The 19135-nt window shown below is 47.0% G+C and overlaps 7 non-coding genes and 1 pseudogene across 7 annotated transcripts; all 8 read right to left on the bottom strand.

Annotated features, from left to right (window-relative positions):
- Window positions 1-2872: 2872 nt before the first annotated feature.
- On the bottom strand, window positions 2873-3090 carry LOC130307822 (U2 spliceosomal RNA; annotated as a pseudogene).
- Window positions 3091-5179: 2089 nt separating this feature from the next.
- On the bottom strand, window positions 5180-5370 carry LOC130307763 (U2 spliceosomal RNA). Its single transcript, XR_008856922.1, has one exon. It is a non-coding gene; the product is annotated as a U2 spliceosomal RNA (small nuclear RNA).
- A 2071-nt stretch (window positions 5371-7441) lies between these two features.
- LOC130307762 (U2 spliceosomal RNA) lies at window positions 7442-7632 on the bottom strand. Its single transcript, XR_008856921.1, has one exon. It is a non-coding gene; the product is annotated as a U2 spliceosomal RNA (small nuclear RNA).
- A 2095-nt stretch (window positions 7633-9727) lies between these two features.
- On the bottom strand, window positions 9728-9918 carry LOC130307791 (U2 spliceosomal RNA). Its single transcript, XR_008856949.1, has one exon. It is a non-coding gene; the product is annotated as a U2 spliceosomal RNA (small nuclear RNA).
- Window positions 9919-12003: 2085 nt separating this feature from the next.
- On the bottom strand, window positions 12004-12194 carry LOC130307672 (U2 spliceosomal RNA). The gene has a single exon (XR_008856833.1). It is a non-coding gene; the product is annotated as a U2 spliceosomal RNA (small nuclear RNA).
- A 2110-nt stretch (window positions 12195-14304) lies between these two features.
- Window positions 14305-14495, bottom strand: LOC130307661 (U2 spliceosomal RNA). Its single transcript, XR_008856822.1, has one exon. It is a non-coding gene; the product is annotated as a U2 spliceosomal RNA (small nuclear RNA).
- Window positions 14496-16591: 2096 nt separating this feature from the next.
- On the bottom strand, window positions 16592-16782 carry LOC130307761 (U2 spliceosomal RNA). Its single transcript, XR_008856920.1, has one exon. It is a non-coding gene; the product is annotated as a U2 spliceosomal RNA (small nuclear RNA).
- A 2093-nt stretch (window positions 16783-18875) lies between these two features.
- Window positions 18876-19066, bottom strand: LOC130307760 (U2 spliceosomal RNA). The gene has a single exon (XR_008856919.1). It is a non-coding gene; the product is annotated as a U2 spliceosomal RNA (small nuclear RNA).
- Between the last annotated feature and the right edge of the window lie 69 nt (window positions 19067-19135).

Raw genomic sequence — 19135 nt, 5'->3', positions numbered from 1 at the left:
GTTTAAAATATCATTTTCTACATCCATACCAGCTTCTTTCAATTTAAAAAGTACATTTAAACGCATGTTAAGAACATAAAACCACTGTTTTTCCATTTTTGCCTTCTTCTTACCTGCTTTGATAAAAAAAAATCTGATTTTAGATTTGGTGCCCTCCCACCAGTGCAGCATAGGCTCGTGGGGTTTTCTTTGTGATTGCCAGCATTGGTAGGTCCGCACAAACTCCTCTTTTATCTCAGGGTCCTCTAGGAGTGTGGTGTTTAATCTCCAGAGGCCCCTTTTTGCTTTTTGCTCCCCCTCTAGCTCCAGGCCCACCAAGAGGAGCTTATGATCAGAGAAGATATTCTGCTCGAGCGTGCATTTCAGGGGTTTAAAAGCTCTAGAGGAAAAAATAAAATCGATTCTGGAGCTCACTCTTCCATTGGACCATGTGGCGCCTGGGTCCTCCGGCAAGAGATCCTTCCAGCAATCTTTCAAATTAAAATCATCAATAAAATTTTTAAGCAGGTAAGAAGTGCGGTCTTTACGATTAATATCCCCACCCTGCCGGTGTTCCCCATCACGTATGCAGTTAAAATCACCTCCCACCAGCAGGGGGGAAGACCCAACACAAAACAGTGGTAAAATTTCAAATAGTTCTGCCCGCTCCTGTTTATCAGGAGGGGCATACACATTTAAAACACGAATTAAAAGTCCATTAAAATATAGATGAATTAAAAGAGCTCTGCCAGGCACAATCTCAGTTACTGTATGAATAGAAAAGGACTGGCCTCGGCAGAGCAGCCCAACACCCACAGAACGACAGTCATTTGCACCGGACCATATGGATGGGCCCAGCTTCCAGTCTTCTTTTAAGTCTTTATAGTCCATTTTACTAGGGATTCCACATTCTTGTAGCAGGCAAAGGTCAAAGTCACATGTCTCTAGATAAGAAAATAAAGCAGCCCTGCGATCAGGGCTCTTTAAGGACCTCACATTGAGTGAGGCAATTTTTACAGGGATAGGCATAGTTTATGGAGAGTCCGTGCTTGGAGAATCAAAGTCAATAATAAGCTGCGTACCGTCATCCCCCGCCTGCGGGGTCATCAGCTCCTTGATGTTCTGAGGGTCGGAGCTTGAGATCGATGATGCCCCGACCCTGAGCTCGCTCTCGTCCGAACTACGGCACGCCGCTTTCCTTTGAATGTCTTCCTCTTCTTCTTCTCTTTGTCTTTTAAATGTCACACTGCTGTCCATATCCTCTGTGTTGCTCTCACTCGATGTAATCTCTGGCCCCCGGCTGATGGATCTGCGTCTTCTTTCATCATTTGACGACTGGAACTGCTGCACAGGGGCCTGTGAGGCCTCTTTTCCGGAACCTTTGCCGCTACCTTGGGAAGTTTTCATCGCTTGTTCCCCAGCAAGCGTTGCTGAGGACTGTTGCTCCAACTTCCCCATCGATCGACGATGGCCAGTTTTACCCACCGGGTCCACTGCTGGCGGGGCAGCAAACCCTGGTTTGGCGCCACTTGTCTTCTTGGCCCTGTCCTGTATAGGCGGAGTAACAGGACCGGGCTCAGACCTGGCCACCTGGCTCCCCTTCCGGCGGGCTTTCACCGGGGCCTCTTCGTCCGGAGCAGGGCGACCCTGGGCCAAGCCAGTACCTGGCTTATGCTGCAATTTTGGGTCCACTTTTGCCCCCACCGAGGCCCGTCGGCTGCCACCCGCCACAGGTGAGCCCCCTTCAGAAGTTTCGGCGGGCTCTTGAGCCAGGTAGGAAGTCGATCGACGTCTTTCAATTTCCCGGGCAGTAAACTCGATCACCCGCCCGGGCTTCGTGGAATCCCCATGGCCTCCCCCTAGCACTACCACCGGTGGGCCCCCCGATGGAGCACCAGAGGTCTTGGGCCTGGACCCATCAGTACCTGCCATCTGGGGTTTGGGCATCTTAAAAAAGGACGTCTTTTGTCCTGTCCCCTCTTTGGGTGGGCCCAGCCTTGACCCACCCATCGTAGTTTTTGCTTTATGGGGACAGGAATTAAAATCGTGATTTTCCTCTCCGCAGAGGTTGCACCTTATCGTATGGCTACATCTTGAGGCTATGTGACCTTCTTGGCCACACCTATTGCAGCGAATCACACGCTCCGCGCCGCAGGTCTCCTGGGTGTGGCCAAACCTCAAGCAATTTCGGCAATACATAGGCATTTGAGGATAGAACAGGAAGCCCCGAACTCTCCCGATGGCAAAATTTGGGGGCGGATGGCAAAGACCCCCAATACCACCGGGATCCTTACGGAGCTTGACCCAGAACTTCCTCTTGCCGTTCCAGAACCGCACGGAGTTCAAGATTTTGTTTGCGAATCGCACCTCTTCGCAGTATCGCCGAAGAAAAGTGGCTATATCCTCCGTGGTCACATGAGGGCTGTGCATAGCCACCACCAACGGTATATGTTCCTCACCATAGAGGAACTGGAACGAAAGACCGTCGAGTCGATCGTCCCTCTGGTCCGCACCAGACAAGGTTGCATAGATGTTATCGCAACACGCCGTGGCCGTGAAGGTGACGGTATACAGGCCACGGCTTTCCTGGTCATTTAGACACAGGATGTCCTCCCTATTGAGGCGGAAGTAGTCAAGAAGAATCACCTCCGCAATGAAGCGGAGGTTCTTCAACTGACGATGGCTCTCCGACACCTCTATGCGGATGGTATTTCGCACGACATTTCCCCAGAGGGGAAAGCCCAGGAGAACGGCATCTTCCACACCCAGGGACTAAGCCCCTTCCCCAATAGCAGCAGGGGCTCGGAATCCCGCTATAAAAGCGGAACCCTTACCCAAGGCAGAGGTCGGGGGTACCCTAGGTGCTTCCGAAGCTACAGGTAACGCTCAACGTACCGAAAATGCCTTCTGAGACACAAGGTCCCAGAGACAGGGGGATCGCAACCCGTTGTCCGTGGACTAAGCCCGCTCCCCAATAGCAGCAAGGGGGTGAAGTCCCTCCGTAAGGAGAGACAATCCCCCAAGGCCGAGAAGCGGGGTACCACAGACACCTTCCGACCAGACCAAATGCAGATACTACACTTGATCTTAGCCAAAAGGCCGAGAAGCGATAACCGTGAAAGGGGCGGGCCCAACAAGGTGCCCTTCATGGGCACTATCACTGCTTGCTGTCAGGGAGGCTGCCAGACAATTTTCCATGCACACTCTGGGCTGGGGGGCAGTCAACCACCAGTACACACAGCAGAACCTAAACCCATACCATTATTGCTAAGCAGCAAGACAGGGGCCCATTGCACTCCCACGGGGCCTTTTTAAATGCAATCCATAACCCGGATTTGCCAGGAACCCTTCTTACTCCTCCTACTTGCATGTGACACTGGGCTTAGGATCTGCATAGGAAACACACACACAAGCACACACCTACCTTTGTTGCCTGCAGATGCCTCCTTGGCTGTCCCCAAACGGTATCAAACCAACACCCACGGGAAGCTGTAAGCATAGAGGACATGCCTGCACCCCATTGGACTTACCTGTGTGGGTTAAACCCGGGTTATTTGACAACCTATGGCGGTGATGGTTCTGCTCAGGCAGAGCAGTGCTGATGCTCCTCATAAAGCTGTCGCTGCTGTGAAGGTTCTAGGTGACATCACAAATCCCTATGGTTACATACACAACAAAGCTGGGTTGTTGTTGTTTACACTCTGCAAGGCCTGTGGAAGTGAGTGACATCATAGCACTGTAGTTCTGAGGGTTCTAGATGGATGCAACAATCTCCTGTTGCTTCTATGAAGGCCATAATAGACGACATCACCAAACAGCTCCATAGTCACATACACAGCAAAGGAGAGATGTTGTTTACACCTAGTGATGTCAGTGGTATTGAGTGACATCACAGCACAGTGCTAAGGCTCCTGGGCCTGGACACAGCAGCGGCTGCAATATCTCAACGGAGAATACGTTTATATATATGTGTGTGTGTGTGCGCGTATATATATATATATATATATATATATATATATATATATATTTCTCCGCCGAAATCACTTTTAAACCCATTTCCACCTTTTTTTCCCTTCTCTTCCTCTTACTTTTTTTTCACGTTTTTTTACGTTTTTCTCCTTTTCGCCTCTTTTCTGGGCGTATTATTCTTCTTTTTCTTCTTTTTTTTCGTCTAATGCATACCCCATCAGTGCAGCAATGCTTATTCAATACCGCCAGCAGATGGAGACACTGGGGGATAATTTTCTAAGGATTTATACTGATTTTTCCTGTCTGAATTTGTCGCACAGAAAGTTGCAGGCCAAATATGTGTGACATTTCTGCGACTTTAGCTTCTAGAGCATTTTTACAACATTATACATAGGTGCTGAATACATAAAAAGCGACTGTTCAGCGACAGACAAGTCGCATCGGCTGAAAGTAGGCCAGAATGTCAGTCCATGTTGGAGCAGGTTTAGATACAGTCTAAAGTATAGATCTCAAAGTCTGTGCACAGAATTTAGCAAGGGCCTCGCACCTTCTGATGCATCAGGTAGGTGCACAATAGCATAGCCTAACCCTCTGTACTTTGGTCTATATTGATGCGGGACATAGACAGCCAGCTGATGACCAATCCATTAGTGCAATGGATGGCTGGAAGCATTTGTCTTTGCCTTTGCAATACCACAGAAGCAATGCATGGTCAATGTACAGCAATGACACACCTGTGTGAACAGCCAGGAGACCCCCCCCCCCCCCATGTTATGTTACATAGTTACATAGTTAGTACGGTCGAAAAAAGACATATGTCCATCAAGTTCAACCAGGGAATTAAGGGGTAGGGGTGTGGCGCGATATTGGGGAAGGGATGAGATTTTATATTTCTTCATAAGCATTAATCTTATTTTGTCAATTAGGAACATTCAGCACCCACCCGCTATCAAGGCAGCTGCCTATCATGTCATGCCCTACCTGCACAGGTGTGCTGGCTACTCAAATGATCCAATTAAGGAGGCCATTTAGTCAGCAGCAGCAGAAGTCCTGTGCCTGGACGCTCCAACAGCGGCCAGACACAAGCAGAAGCAGAAGCAGCAGAAGCAGCAGCAGCACCACCTTTTGTTTTTTGGCTGCAGCAGCAGCAAGGCCCACAGGGCTGGCTAGCTGGCTAGCCAGCAAGCAGGTAGCAATGAAAGTAGGAATCTTTCTTTTTAACCCTGTAAGGGGGTGGTGCACTGTACCCGAAGATACTGCCATATCGGGTCAATGCATAGGGCGACGGAAGCAAGCTTCGAAATCGGCCCCCGTTCTCAAAAATCCATTTAATATATGGTCCCCAGATAGGGGACGTATCAGATATTAAACTGATAAGAACAGATACTACACTTGATCTTAGCCAAAAGGCCGAGAAGCGATAACCGTGAAAGGGGCGGGCCCAACAAGGTGCCCTTCATGGGCACTATCACTGCTTGCTGTCAGGGAGGCTGCCAGACAATTTTCCATGCACACTCTGGGCTGGGGGGCAGTCAACCACCAGTACACACAGCAGAACCTAAACCCATACCATTATTGCTAAGCAGCAAGACAGGGGCCCATTGCACTCCCACGGGGCCTTTTTAAATGCAATCCATAACCCGGATTTGCCAGGAACCCTTCTTACTCCTCCTACTTGCATGTGACACTGGGCTTAGGATCTGCATAGGAAACACACACACAAGCACACACCTACCTTTGTTGCCTGCAGATGCCTCCTTGGCTGTCCCCAAACGGTATCAAACCAACACCCACGGGAAGCTGTAAGCATAGAGGACATGCCTGCACCCCATTGGACTTACCTGTGTGGGTTAAACCCGGGTTATTTGACAACCTATGGCGGTGATGGTTCTGCTCAGGCAGAGCAGTGCTGATGCTCCTCATAAAGCTGTCGCTGCTGTGAAGGTTCTAGGTGACATCACAAATCCCTATGGTTACATACACAACAAAGCTGGGTTGTTGTTGTTTACACTCTGCAAGGCCTGTGGAAGTGAGTGACATCATAGCACTGTAGTTCTGAGGGTTCTAGATGGATGCAACAATCTCCTGTTGCTTCTATGAAGGCCATAATAGACGACATCACCAAACAGCTCCATAGTCACATACACAGCAAAGGAGAGATGTTGTTTACACCTAGTGATGTCAGTGGTATTGAGTGACATCACAGCACAGTGCTAAGGCTCCTGGGCCTGGACACAGCAGCGGCTGCAATATCTCAACGGAGAATACGTTTATATATATGTGTGTGTGTGCGCGTATATATATATATATATATATATATATATATATATTTCTCCGCCGAAATCACTTTTAAACCCATTTCCACCTTTTTTTCCCTTCTCTTCCTCTTACTTTTTTTTCAAGTTTTTTTACGTTTTTCTCCTTTTCGCCTCTTTTCTGGGCGTATTATTCTTCTTTTTCTTCTTTTTTTTCGTCTAATGCATACCCCATCAGTGCAGCAATGCTTATTCAATACCGCCAGCAGATGGAGACACTGGGGGATAATTTTCTAAGGATTTATACTGATTTTTCCTGTCTGAATTTGTCGCACAGAAAGTTGCAGGCCAAATATGTGTGACATTTCTGCGACTTTAGCTTCTAGAGCATTTTTACAACATTATACATAGGTGCTGAATACATAAAAAGCGACTGTTCAGCGACAGACAAGTCGCATCGGCTGAAAGTAGGCCAGAATGTCAGTCCATGTTGGAGCAGGTTTAGATACAGTCTAAAGTATAGATCTCAAAGTCTGTGCACAGAATTTAGCAAGGGCCTCGCACCTTCTGATGCATCAGGTAGGTGCACAATAGCATAGCCTAACCCTCTGTACTTTGGTCTATATTGATGCGGGACATAGACAGCCAGCTGATGACCAATCCATTAGTGCAATGGATGGCTGGAAGCATTTGTCTTTGCCTTTGCAATACCACAGAAGCAATGCATGGTCAATGTACAGCAATGACACACCTGTGTGAACAGCCAGGAGACCCCCCCCCCCCCATGTTATGTTACATAGTTACATAGTTAGTACGGTCGAAAAAAGACATATGTCCATCAAGTTCAACCAGGGAATTAAGGGGTAGGGGTGTGGCGCGATATTGGGGAAGGGATGAGATTTTATATTTCTTCATAAGCATTAATCTTATTTTGTCAATTAGGAACATTCAGCACCCACCCGCTATCAAGGCAGCTGCCTATCATGTCATGCCCTACCTGCACAGGTGTGCTGGCTACTCAAATGATCCAATTAAGGAGGCCATTTAGTCAGCAGCAGCAGAAGTCCTGTGCCTGGACGCTCCAACAGCGGCCAGACACAAGCAGAAGCAGAAGCAGCAGAAGCACCACCTTTTGTTTTTTGGCTGCAGCAGCAGCAAGGCCCACAGGGCTGGCTAGCTGGCTAGCCAGCAAGCAGGTAGCAATGAAAGTAGGAATCTTTCTTTTTAACCCTGTAAGGGGGTGGTGCACTGTACCCGAAGATACTGCCATATCGGGTCAATGCATAGGGCGACGGAAGCAAGCTTCGAAATCGGCCCCCGTTCTCAAAAATCCATTTAATATATGGTCCCCAGATAGGGGACGTATCAGATATTAAACTGATAAGAACAGATACTACACTTGATCTTAGCCAAAAGGCCGAGAAGCGATAACCGTGAAAGGGGCGGGCCCAACAAGGTGCCCTTCATGGGCACTATCACTGCTTGCTGTCAGGGAGGCTGCCAGACAATTTTCCATGCACACTCTGGGCTGGGGGGCAGTCAACCACCAGTACACACAGCAGAACCTAAACCCATACCATTATTGCTAAGCAGCAAGACAGGGGCCCATTGCACTCCCACGGGGCCTTTTTAAATGCAATCCATAACCCGGATTTGCCAGGAACCCTTCTTACTCCTCCTACTTGCATGTGACACTGGGCTTAGGATCTGCATAGGAAACACACACACAAGCACACACCTACCTTTGTTGCCTGCAGATGCCTCCTTGGCTGTCCCCAAACGGTATCAAACCAACACCCACGGGAAGCTGTAAGCATAGAGGACATGCCTGCACCCCATTGGACTTACCTGTGTGGGTTAAACCCGGGTTATTTGACAACCTATGGCGGTGATGGTTCTGCTCAGGCAGAGCAGTGCTGATGCTCCTCATAAAGCTGTCGCTGCTGTGAAGGTTCTAGGTGACATCACAAATCCCTATGGTTACATACACAACAAAGCTGGGTTGTTGTTGTTTACACTCTGCAAGGCCTGTGGAAGTGAGTGACATCATAGCACTGTAGTTCTGAGGGTTCTAGATGGATGCAACAATCTCCTGTTGCTTCTATGAAGGCCATAATAGACGACATCACCAAACAGCTCCATAGTCACATACACAGCAAAGGAGAGATGTTGTTTACACCTAGTGATGTCAGTGGTATTGAGTGACATCACAGCACAGTGCTAAGGCTCCTGGGCCTGGACACAGCAGCGGCTGCAATATCTCAACGGAGAATACGTTTATATATATGTGTGTGTGTGCGCGTATATATATATATATATATATATATATATATATATATATATTTCTCCGCCGAAATCACTTTTAAACCCATTTCCACCTTTTTTTCCCTTCTCTTCCTCTTACTTTTTTTTCAAGTTTTTTTACGTTTTTCTCCTTTTCGCCTCTTTTCTGGGCGTATTATTCTTCTTTTTCTTCTTTTTTTTCGTCTAATGCATACCCCATCAGTGCAGCAATGCTTATTCAATACCGCCAGCAGATGGAGACACTGGGGGATAATTTTCTAAGGATTTATACTGATTTTTCCTGTCTGAATTTGTCGCACAGAAGGTTGCAGGCCAAATATGTGTGACATTTCTGCGACTTTAGCTTCTAGAGCATTTTTACAACATTATACATAGGTGCTGAATACATAAAAAGCGACTGTTCAGCGACAGACAAGTCGCATCGGCTGAAAGTAGGCCAGAATGTCAGTCCATGTTGGAGCAGGTTTAGATACAGTCTAAAGTATAGATCTCAAAGTCTGTGCACAGAATTTAGCAAGGGCCTCGCACCTTCTGATGCATCAGGTAGGTGCACAATAGCATAGCCTAACCCTCTGTACTTTGGTCTATATTGATGCGGGACATAGACAGCCAGCTGATGACCAATCCATTAGTGCAATGGATGGCTGGAAGCATTTGTCTTTGCCTTTGCAATACCACAGAAGCAATGCATGGTCAATGTACAGCAATGACACACCTGTGTGAACAGCCAGGAGACCCCCCCCCCCCCCCCCCCATGTTATGTTACATAGTTACATAGTTAGTACGGTCGAAAAAAGACATATGTCCATCAAGTTCAACCAGGGAATTAAGGGGTAGGGGTGTGGCGCGATATTGGGGAAGGGATGAGATTTTATATTTCTTCATAAGCATTAATCTTATTTTGTCAATTAGGAACATTCAGCACCCACCCGCTATCAAGGCAGCTGCCTATCATGTCATGCCCTACCTGCACAGGTGTGCTGGCTACTCAAATGATCCAATTAAGGAGGCCATTTAGTCAGCAGCAGCAGAAGTCCTGTGCCTGGACGCTCCAACAGCGGCCAGACACAAGCAGAAGCAGAAGCAGCAGAAGCAGCAGCAGCAGCACCACCTTTTGTTTTTTGGCTGCAGCAGCAGCAAGGCCCACAGGGCTGGCTAGCTGGCTAGCCAGCAAGCAGGTAGCAATGAAAGTAGGAATCTTTCTTTTTAACCCTGTAAGGGGGTGGTGCACTTTACCCGAAGATACTGCCATATCGGGTCAATGCATAGGGCGACGGAAGCAAGCTTCGAAATCGGCCCCCGTTCTCAAAAATCCATTTAATATATGGTCCCCAGATAGGGGACGTATCAGATATTAAACTGATAAGAACAGATACTACACTTGATCTTAGCCAAAAGGCCGAGAAGCGATAACCGTGAAAGGGGCGGGCCCAACAAGGTGCCCTTCATGGGCACTATCACTGCTTGCTGTCAGGGAGGCTGCCAGACAATTTTCCATGCACACTCTGGGCTGGGGGGCAGTCAACCACCAGTACACACAGCAGAACCTAAACCCATACCATTATTGCTAAGCAGCAAGACAGGGGCCCATTGCACTCCCACGGGGCCTTTTTAAATGCAATCCATAACCCGGATTTGCCAGGAACCCTTCTTACTCCTCCTACTTGCATGTGACACTGGGCTTAGGATCTGCATAGGAAACACACACACAAGCACACACCTACCTTTGTTGCCTGCAGATGCCTCCTTGGCTGTCCCCAAACGGTATCAAACCAACACCCACGGGAAGCTGTAAGCATAGAGGACATGCCTGCACCCCATTGGACTTACCTGTGTGGGTTAAACCCGGGTTATTTGACAACCTATGGCGGTGATGGTTCTGCTCAGGCAGAGCAGTGCTGATGCTCCTCATAAAGCTGTCGCTGCTGTGAAGGTTCTAGGTGACATCACAAATCCCTATGGTTACATACACAACAAAGCTGGGTTGTTGTTGTTTACACTCTGCAAGGCCTGTGGAAGTGAGTGACATCATAGCACTGTAGTTCTGAGGGTTCTAGATGGATGCAACAATCTCCTGTTGCTTCTATGAAGGCCATAATAGACGACATCACCAAACAGCTCCATAGTCACATACACAGCAAAGGAGAGATGTTGTTTACACCTAGTGATGTCAGTGGTATTGAGTGACATCACAGCACAGTGCTAAGGCTCCTGGGCCTGGACACAGCAGCGGCTGCAATATCTCAACGGAGAATACGTTTATATATATGTGTGTGTGTGCGCGTATATATATATATATATATATATATATATATATATATATATATATTTCTCCGCCGAAATCACTTTTAAACCCATTTCCACCTTTTTTTCCCTTCTCTTCCTCTTACTTTTTTTTCACGTTTTTTTACGTTTTTCTCCTTTTCGCCTCTTTTCTGGGCGTATTATTCTTCTTTTTCTTCTTTTTTTTCGTCTAATGCATACCCCATCAGTGCAGCAATGCTTATTCAATACCGCCAGCAGATGGAGACACTGGGGGATAATTTTCTAAGGATTTATACTGATTTTTCCTGTCTGAATTTGTCGCACAGAAAGTTGCAGGCCAAATATGTGTGACATTTCTGCGACTTTAGCTTCTAGGGCATTTTTACAACATTATACATAGGTGCTGAATACATAAAAAGCGACTGTTCAGCGACAGACAAGTCGCATCGGCTGAAAGTAGGCCAGAATGTCAGTCCATGTTGGAGCAGGTTTAGATACAGTCTAAAGTATAGATCTCAAAGTCTGTGCACAGAATTTAGCAAGGGCCTCGCACCTTCTGATGCATCAGGTAGGTGCACAATAGCATAGCCTAACCCTCTGTACTTTGGTCTATATTGATGCGGGACATAGACAGCCAGCTGATGACCAATCCATTAGTGCAATGGATGGCTGGAAGCATTTGTCTTTGCCTTTGCAATACCACAGAAGCAATGCATGGTCAATGTACAGCAATGACACACCTGTGTGAACAGCCAGGAGACCCCCCCCCCCCCCATGTTATGTTACATAGTTACATAGTTAGTACGGTCGAAAAAAGACATATGTCCATCAAGTTCAACCAGGGAATTAAGGGGTAGGGGTGTGGCGCGATATTGGGGAAGGGATGAGATTTTATATTTCTTCATAAGCATTAATCTTATTTTGTCAATTAGGAACATTCAGCACCCACCCGCTATCAAGGCAGCTGCCTATCATGTCATGCCCTACCTGCACAGGTGTGCTGGCTACTCAAATGATCCAATTAAGGAGGCCATTTAGTCAGCAGCAGCAGAAGTCCTGTGCCTGGACGCTCCAACAGCGGCCAGACACAAGCAGAAGCAGCAGAAGCAGCAGCAGCACCACCTTTTGTTTTTTGGCTGCAGCAGCAGCAAGGCCCACAGGGCTGGCTAGCTGGCTAGCCAGCAAGCAGGTAGCAATGAAAGTAGGAATCTTTCTTTTTAACCCTGTAAGGGGGTGGTGCACTGTACCCGAAGATACTGCCATATCGGGTCAATGCATAGGGCGACGGAAGCAAGCTTCAAAATCGGCCCCCGTTCTCAAAAATCCATTTAATATATGGTCCCCAGATAGGGGACGTATCAGATATTAAACTGATAAGAACAGATACTACACTTGATCTTAGCCAAAAGGCCGAGAAGCGATAACCGTGAAAGGGGCGGGCCCAACAAGGTGCCCTTCATGGGCACTATCACTGCTTGCTGTCAGGGAGGCTGCCAGACAATTTTCCATGCACACTCTGGGCTGGGGGTCAGTCAACCACCAGTACACACAGCAGAACCTAAACCCATACCATTATTGCTAAGCAGCAAGACAGGGGCCCATTGCACTCCCACGGGGCCTTTTTAAATGCAATCCATAACCCGGATTTGCCAGGAACCCTTCTTACTCCTCCTACTTGCATGTGACACTGGGCTTAGGATCTGCATAGGAAACACACACACAAGCACACACCTACCTTTGTTGCCTGCAGATGCCTCCTTGGCTGTCCCCAAACGGTATCAAACCAACACCCACGGGAAGCTGTAAGCATAGAGGACATGCCTGCACCCCATTGGACTTACCTGTGTGGGTTAAACCCGGGTTATTTGACAACCTATGGCGGTGATGGTTCTGCTCAGGCAGAGCAGTGCTGATGCTCCTCATAAAGCTGTCGCTGCTGTGAAGGTTCTAGGTGACATCACAAATCCCTATGGTTACATACACAACAAAGCTGGGTTGTTGTTGTTTACACTCTGCAAGGCCTGTGGAAGTGAGTGACATCATAGCACTGTAGTTCTGAGGGTTCTAGATGGATGCAACAATCTCCTGTTGCTTCTATGAAGGCCATAATAGACGACATCACCAAACAGCTCCATAGTCACATACACAGCAAAGGAGAGATGTTGTTTACACCTAGTGATGTCAGTGGTATTGAGTGACATCACAGCACAGTGCTAAGGCTCCTGGGCCTGGACACAGCAGCGGCTGCAATATCTCAACGGAGAATACGTTTATATATATGTGTGTGTGTGCGCGTATATATATATATATATATATATATATATATATATATATATATATATATATATTTCTCCGCCGAAATCACTTTTAAACCCATTTCCACCTTTTTTTCCCTTCTCTTCCTCTTACTTTTTTTTCACGTTTTTTTACGTTTTTCTCCTTTTCGCCTCTTTTCTGGGCGTATTATTCTTCTTTTTCTTCTTTTTTTTCGTCTAATGCATACCCCATCAGTGCAGCAATGCTTATTCAATACCGCCAGCAGATGGAGACACTGGGGGATAATTTTCTAAGGATTTATACTGATTTTTCCTGTCTGAATTTGTCGCACAGAAAGTTGCAGGCCAAATATGTGTGACATTTCTGCGACTTTAGCTTCTAGAGCATTTTTACAACATTATACATAGGTGCTGAATACATAAAAAGCGACTGTTCAGCGACAGACAAGTCGCATCGGCTGAAAGTAGGCCAGAATGTCAGTCCATGTTGGAGCAGGTTTAGATACAGTCTAAAGTATAGATCTCAAAGTCTGTGCACAGAATTTAGCAAGGGCCTCGCACCTTCTGATGCATCAGGTAGGTGCACAATAGCATAGCCTAACCCTCTGTACTTTGGTCTATATTGATGCGGGACATAGACAGCCAGCTGATGACCAATCCATTAGTGCAATGGATGGCTGGAAGCATTTGTCTTTGCCTTTGCAATACCACAGAAGCAATGCATGGTCAATGTACAGCAATGACACACCTGTGTGAACAGCCAGGAGACCCCCCCCCCCCCCCCATGTTATGTTACATAGTTACATAGTTAGTACGGTCGAAAAAAGACATATGTCCATCAAGTTCAACCAGGGAATTAAGGGGTAGGGGTGTGGCGCGATATTGGGGAAGGGATGAGATTTTATATTTCTTCATAAGCATTAATCTTATTTTGTCAATTAGGAACATTCAGCACCCACCCGCTATCAAGGCAGCTGCCTATCATGTCATGCCCTACCTGCACAGGTGTGCTGGCTACTCAAATGATCCAATTAAGGAGGCCATTTAGTCAGCAGCAGCAGAAGTCCTGTGCCTGGACGCTCCAACAGCGGCCAGACACAAGCAGAAGCAGAAGCAGCAGAAGCAGCAGAAGCAGCAGCAGCACCACCTTTTGTTTTTTGGCTGCAGCAGCAGCAAGGCCCACAGGGCTGGCTAGCTGGCTAGCCAGCAAGCAGGTAGCAATGAAAGTAGGAATCTTTCTTTTTAACCCTGTAAGGGGGTGGTGCACTGTACCCGAAGATACTGCCATATCGGGTCAATGCATAGGGCGACGGAAGCAAGCTTCAAAATCGGCCCCCGTTCTCAAAAATCCATTTAATATATGGTCCCCAGATAGGGGACGTATCAGATATTAAACTGATAAGAACAGATACTACACTTGATCTTAGCCAAAAGGCCGAGAAGCGATAACCGTGAAAGGGGCGGGCCCAACAAGGTGCCCTTCATGGGCACTATCACTGCTTGCTGTCAGGGAGGCTGCCAGACAATTTTCCATGCACACTCTGGGCTGGGGGGCAGTCAACCACCAGTACACACAGCAGAACCTAAACCCATACCATTATTGCTAAGCAGCAAGACAGGGGCCCATTGCACTCCCACGGGGCCTTTTTAAATGCAATCCATAACCCGGATTTGCCAGGAACCCTTCTTACTCCTCCTACTTGCATGTGACACTGGGCTTAGGATCTGCATAGGAAACACACACACAAGCACACACCTACCTTTGTTGCCTGCAGATGCCTCCTTGGCTGTCCCCAAACGGTATCAAACCAACACCCACGGGAAGCTGTAAGCATAGAGGACATGCCTGCACCCCATTGGACTTACCTGTGTGGGTTAAACCCGGGTTATTTGACAACCTATGGCGGTGATGGTTCTGCTCAGGCAGAGCAGTGCTGATGCTCCTCATAAAGCTGTCGCTGCTGTGAAGGTTCTAGGTGACATCACAAATCCCTATGGTTACATACACAACAAAGCTGGGTTGTTGTTGTTTACACTCTGCAAGGCCTGTGGAAGTGAGTGACATCATAGCACTGTAGTTCTGAGGGTTCTAGATGGATGCAACAATCTCCTGTTGCTTCTATGAAGGCCATAATAGACGACATCACCAAACAGCTCCATAGTCACATACACAGCAAAGGAGAGATGTTGTTTACACCTAGTGATGTCAGTGGTATTGAGTGACATCACAGCACAGTGCTAAGGCTCCTGGGCCTGGACACAGCAGCGGCTGCAATATCTCAACGGAGAATACGTTTATATATATGTGTGTGTGTGCGCGTATATATATATATATATATATATATATATATATATATATATATATTTCTCCGCCGAAATCACTTTTAAACCCATTTCCACCTTTTTTTCCCTTCTCTTCCTCTTACTTTTTTTTCACGTTTTTTTACGTTTTTCTCCTTTTCGCCTCTTTTCTGGGCGTATTATTCTTCTTTTTCTTCTTTTTTTTCGTCTAATGCATACCCCATCAGTGCAGCAATGCTTATTCAATACCGCCAGCAGATGGAGACACTGGGGGATAATTTTCTAAGGATTTATACTGATTTTTCCTGTCTGAATTTGTCGCACAGAAAGTTGCAGGCCAAATATGTGTGACATTTCTGCGACTTTAGCTTCTAGAGCATTTTTACAACATTATACATAGGTGCTGAATACATAAAAAGCGACTGTTCAGCGACAGACAAGTCGCATCGGCTGAAAGTAGGCCAGAATGTCAGTCCATGTTGGAGCAGGTTTAGATACAGTCTAAAGTATAGATCTCAAAGTCTGTGCACAGAATTTAGCAAGGGCCTCGCACCTTCTGATGCATCAGGTAGGTGCACAATAGCATAGCCTAACCCTCTGTACTTTGGTCTATATTGATGCGGGACATAGACAGCCAGCTGATGACCAATCCATTAGTGCAATGGATGGCTGGAAGCATTTGTCTTTGCCTTTGCAATACCACAGAAGCAATGCATGGTCAATGTACAGCAATGACACACCTGTGTGAACAGCCAGGAGACCCCCCCCCCCCCCCCATGTTATGTTACATAGTTACATAGTTAGTACGGTCGAAAAAAGACATATGTCCATCAAGTTCAACCAGGGAATTAAGGGGTAGGGGTGTGGCGCGATATTGGGGAAGGGATGAGATTTTATATTTCTTCATAAGCATTAATCTTATTTTGTCAATTAGGAACATTCAGCACCCACCCGCTATCAAGGCAGCTGCCTATCATGTCATGCCCTACCTGCACAGGTGTGCTGGCTACTCAAATGATCCAATTAAGGAGGCCATTTAGTCAGCAGCAGCAGAAGTCCTGTGCCTGGACGCTCCAACAGCGGCCAGACACAAGCAGAAGCAGAAGCAGCAGAAGCAGCAGCAGCAGCACCACCTTTTGTTTTTTGGCTGCAGCAGCAGCAAGGCCCACAGGGCTGGCTAGCTGGCTAGCCAGCAAGCAGGTAGCAATGAAAGTAGGAATCTTTCTTTTTAACCCTGTAAGGGGGTGGTGCACTGTACCCGAAGATACTGCCATATCGGGTCAATGCATAGGGCGACGGAAGCAAGCTTCGAAATCGGCCCCCGTTCTCAAAAATCCATTTAATATATGGTCCCCAGATAGGGGACGTATCAGATATTAAACTGATAAGAACAGATACTACACTTGATCTTAGCCAAAAGGCCGAGAAGCGATAACCGTGAAAGGGGCGGGCCCAACAAGGTGCCCTTCATGGGCACTATCACTGCTTGCTGTCAGGGAGGCTGCCAGACAATTTTCCATGCACACTCTGGGCTGGGGGGCAGTCAACCACCAGTACACACAGCAGAACCTAAACCCATACCATTATTGCTAAGCAGCAAGACAGGGGCCCATTGCACTCCCACGGGGCCTTTTTAAATGCAATCCATAACCCGGATTTGCCAGGAACCCTTCTTACTCCTCCTACTTGCATGTGACACTGGGCTTAGGATCTGCATAGGAAACACACACACAAGCACACACCTACCTTTGTTGCCTGCAGATGCCTCCTTGGCTGTCCCCAAACGGTATCAAACCAACACCCACGGGAAGCTGTAAGCATAGAGGACATGCCTGCACCCCATTGGACTTACCTGTGTGGGTTAAACCCGGGTTATTTGACAACCTATGGCGGTGATGGTTCTGCTCAGGCAGAGCAGTGCTGATGCTCCTCATAAAGCTGTCGCTGCTGTGAAGGTTCTAGGTGACATCACAAATCCCTATGGTTACATACACAACAAAGCTGGGTTGTTGTTGTTTACACTCTGCAAGGCCTGTGGAAGTGAGTGACATCATAGCACTGTAGTTCTGAGGGTTCTAGATGGATGCAACAATCTCCTGTTGCTTCTATGAAGGCCATAATAGACGACATCACCAAACAGCTCCATAGTCACATACACAGCAAAGGAGAGATGTTGTTTACACCTAGTGATGTCAGTGGTATTGAGTGACATCACAGCACAGTGCTAAGGCTCCTGGGCCTGGACACAGCAGCGGCTGCAATATCTCAACGGAGAATACGTTTATATATATGTGTGTGTGTGCGCGTATATATATATATATATATATATATATATATATATATATATATATATATTCTCCGCCGAAATCACTTTTAAACCCATTTCCACCTTTTTTTCCCTTCTCTTCCTCTTACTTTTTTTTCACGTTTTTTTACGTTTTTCTCCTTTTCGCCTCTTTTCTGGGCGTATTATTCTTCTTTTTCTTCTTTTTTTTCGTCTAATGCATACCCCATCAGTGCAGCAATGCTTATTCAATACCGCCAGCAGATGGAGACACTGGGGGATAATTTTCTAAGGATTTATACTGATTTTTCCTGTCTGAATTTGTCGCACAGAAAGCTGCAGGCCAAATATGTGTGACATTTCTGCGACTTTAGCTTCTAGAGCATTTTTACAACATTATACATAGGTGCTGAATACATAAAAAGCGACTGTTCAGCGACAGACAAGTCGCATCGGCTGAAAGTAGGCCAGAATGTCAGTCCATGTTGGAGCAGGTTTAGATACAGTCTAAAGTATAGATCTCAAAGTCTGTGCACAGAATTTAGCAAGGGCCTCGCACCTTCTGATGCATCAGGTAGGTGCACAATAGCATAGCCTAACCCTCTGTACTTTGGTCTATATTGATGCGGGACATAGACAGCCAGCTGATGACCAATCCATTAGTGCAATGGATGGCTGGAAGCATTTGTCTTTGCCTTTGCAATACCACAGAAGCAATGCATGGTCAATGTACAGCAATGACACACCTGTGTGAACAGCCAGGAGACCCCCCCCCCCCCATGTTATGTTACAGAGTTACATAGTTAGTACGGTCGAAAAAAGACATATGTCCATCAAGTTCAACCAGGGAATTAAGGGGTAGGGGTGTGGCGCGATATTGGGGAAGGGATGAGATTTTATATTTCTTCATAAGCATTAATCTTATTTTGTCAATTAGGAACATTCAGCACCCACCCGCTATCAAGGCAGCTGCCTATCATGTCATGCCCTACCTGCACAGGTGTGCTGGCTACTCAAATGATCCAATTAAGGAGGCCATTTAGTCAGCAGCAGCAGAAGTCCTGTGCCTGGACGCTCCAACAGCGGCCAGACACAAGCAGAAGCAGAAGCAGCAGAAGCAGCAGCAGCACCACCTTTTGTTTTTTGGCTGCAGCAGCAGCAAGGCCCACAGGGCTGGCTAGCTGGCTAGCCAGCAAGCAGGTAGCAATGAAAGTAGGAATCTTTCTTTTTAACCCTGTAAGGGGGTGGTGCACTGTACCCGAAGATACTGCCATATCGGGTCAATGCATAGGGCGACGGAAGCAAGCTTCGAAATCGGCCCCCGTTCTCAAAAATCCATTTAATATATGGTCCCCAGATAGGGGACGTATCAGATATTAAACTGATAAGAACAGATACTACACTTGATCTTAGCCAAAAGGCCGAGAAGCGATAACCGTGAAAGGGGCGGGCCCAACAAGGTGCCCTTCATGGGCACTATCACTGCTTGCTGTCAGGGAGGC

This window comes from Hyla sarda, unplaced genomic scaffold, assembly GCF_029499605.1.
Source record: "Hyla sarda isolate aHylSar1 unplaced genomic scaffold, aHylSar1.hap1 scaffold_144, whole genome shotgun sequence".
Lineage (NCBI taxonomy): Eukaryota > Metazoa > Chordata > Amphibia > Anura > Hylidae > Hyla > Hyla sarda.
Note: the sequence above shows the minus strand (reverse complement) of the source record. Positions and strands in the feature narration are given on the sequence as shown.